Source organism: Parus major, unplaced genomic scaffold, assembly GCF_001522545.3.
Source record: "Parus major isolate Abel unplaced genomic scaffold, Parus_major1.1 Scaffold257, whole genome shotgun sequence".
Taxonomy (NCBI): domain Eukaryota; kingdom Metazoa; phylum Chordata; class Aves; order Passeriformes; family Paridae; genus Parus; species Parus major.
The window spans coordinates 272234-275277 of NW_015379265.1; positions in this window are offsets into that span (position 1 = coordinate 272234).

Consider the following 3044-nt stretch of genomic DNA (forward strand, 5'->3'; position numbering starts at 1 on the left):
ATATTTGCAGAGAGAGCTTTTTCCCACTGCTGGCTCAGGTATTTTCTCTGAACAGATATTTAAATGCTCTGGGAAGTTTTTTTTCCCCTGCTGGAGCTGTTCAGGGTTCTTAACTTGCATTTCCTCGTGGCATCACCTCATTAATCCTTCCTGCAAAACCAGAGAACTGCACACTTATTTTTTAGAAGTAAAACAGAGAGGGGAAATAATTCATATGGCCATTTGTAGGTGTTATATATGAAATGGAAAAAGTCAAGAAAATACTTTTTATTTTATTTTTTCCTTTTTCTTCTTCCCTACTGGCAAATCAAAGGGAAAGTGTGATCCTTGGCCTTCGTCCCTGGCCTTCCTCTCCTTTTGAAAGCTTTTACCATGTTCCAGCCTGGAACTATTCATTTAACAGGTTCCTAGTCCTCTGTCAGAATTGAAAAGTTGTAAATACGTGAATGTCTTTAGCAACTGTATTTCACACCCAAAATGAGCATTTCTGAGCTGCTCAGTGGGGAAAAAGAAAGTGTTAATAAAGCCTCATTTGGAGTAAAAACCATTGCTCTGGAGCTGGGGTTTTTTGATTTCTTTAAGAAGAGTATGGTCATGTTTAAGCAAATTTCAAGCTGAAATTGCACTGAGCTGCAGTTAAAACATCAACTGGGAAACCGGGGAAATGATTGGATTTTTCTGCTTATTATTATTTTTAATTATTTTGCAGATTCTTTTTCAGTGTTCTATTTTTGAAGTGGCTGATTGTCCAGGAAAAAAATCACTGGAACATATGTGAGTTTTAGTGGGGTTTTTAACAAATGAAAAGGATATTTTCCTTGGAAAGCATCTTTGCTTCCCTCAGGAATGAGAAATTCGGGAGCTCTTGGGCCAGAGGAGGTGACCTGGGCCCCATCACCCCACACATGAGGGAAGGGATGGGTTGAGCTCAGTGTCCCTCCTCACACCAGGGCTGGGGTGTGAGGATTTGCTTTCCCTGGCTCTGCCTGGTCCCTTTTTGGGGTCTGAGCAGCAGGAAAACCTTGTTCAGAGCAGGGGGGCTGCAGGAAATGCCTCCATCCCCACAGCTGCAGGAGGAGCAGCCTGAGCCTGCCTTGCTGTCACCTCTCTGGACAGGGGAGCTGCCAAGGAATCAGAGCAATGAAAACATCGTTTCTTCCTGAGGCTGAAGAGGGAAAAACCAAAAATGTGGGGTTTGGGGATGTGGAAAATGCAGGTCCAGACAACCCCCAGGGCCCATCCCAGCAGGGAGGCATTTCCTGCCTCTCTGTAATTCCTTGTGGGACAACCAGGACAGGCGAGCATTGCACTGGGAAAAACCTCCCAGAACAGATCCTACACACCCTGTGGAGAGAGAGGAACCATTGTTCCCTGTGCCTCATTTATCAGGTCTGGGCTCTCTCCTCCTCACTGTGTGGATGAAGTAAATCCACTCCTTCCACCCCGTGTGAAGGTCACCTGCTCCCTCTCTTTGCAAACGAGTCAAGGTGTTGATCACAGCTGGAAAATGTCCCATTGCTCTCCTGTTAGACCTGTCCTGAAAAGCTGCTCCCAGAGCTCCAGACAACAGATTTAGAAAGGCAATGAGAGAAAGGATTGTTTGGGTTGGTCTGTGGAGAAATCACTGGGCAGAGGATTCACGTGAAATGTGCTGATTCAAATAAACTCACTTGTGAGGGTGACACTGGTCCCACTGGAAACTGGAGCACAGCTTTGGGGTGTGCTCCTCGGGTCAGGCTGCTGTGCAGGACCCTGCCACACATCCCATGGCGAGGGATGGTCCCCAGATCCCAAAACAGCCACGGGAACGAGGCAGGAGAACTGGAGCTGCCACTTCTCGTGAGCAGCAGAGACTGAGAGCAGTGACCCTTCCCTGAGCTGAGGAGCTGCTGGGATCCTCATCCCTGTGCTCGGGCACCCGCTGGCATCATCTGCATCCCCTCCCTGGGCAGCTGCAGCTGCTGCTCCTGGTTTGAGGAGGGGCCTGGTTCTGGCCTCAGCTGTTTGTCAGGGTGGAGGAGCTGGGAACTGAAATCTGGGGGGGTTTTAGGAACTTTTCCTCTTGCTGCTCTTTCCTGCTTGCAGATGTTTTCTTGTGGGACTCTCTCATTGCTGAACTTCTGGAATAATTCAGCCTCTGGAGCTGGACTGACAGGAGAGTTCCTTGTTAGCATTTAGGATCAAATAAAACCAAAGCCCAATAACTGCAGCTGTGTGAAACCTTTTCAGGAATATCTTCATTCTTCCGAGGACCCTGGAGTGTCTCAGCACCTGAAGGGTGTGTAAACTCAGTGCCAAGCAGGTTTGACTTGCCATGGATTGCAATAATTTTGATGTTTCCAATGGGAAAAGGGAATTTGAGTGATGCAATGACCCCAATCTCCCTGTACCCTTTGTAAATTCCTTCAGGGGATACCTCAAAAGGAGAGCACAGGAGCTGGACAGATGTTGTCCAGAAATGAAGGAAGAATCATGGCTGACACTTATTTATGTGTTTGCCTCGGTGTCTGTAAGATCCCTTGGAAAAAATCAATGTGACAACCTGGCTTTCTGTAATATGAACCACTGAAGAGGGAAAAGCAAAGTGCACTGAGAAAGAAAATGTGCTGAGAAATGGGAATTACAGATTCTTGGAACAGTTTAGGGTGGAAGGGACCTTAAAGCCCATCCTGCTCCACCCCTGACACCTCCCACTGTCCCAGAGCCCTCCAAGCCCCAACTGAACAATTGATTTGTTTAAGATGTGCCATAACAGCTTTGGGTCCCACCATGGAAAGTAAGTTCTGATTAAAAACCTCCATGAAATGCAGCAGGAGCTGAATATCTCACAGCCCTCAAGAAAGAGCAGAATCAGGATGAAACAGCTCCAAATCTGAAGTCATGAACCTGAAGTGAAAGTTCCCTTGAAAAGGGCTCTTAATAAACCATAAACCCTTTCTCTGCCAGAGAGAATCCCCAGCTTGAGGCACGGCAGGATGAACAGGTGCTGGGCACACGTGGACTGTGTGAGGGGCAGCTTCCATGGAAATGGTTACATGGAAATG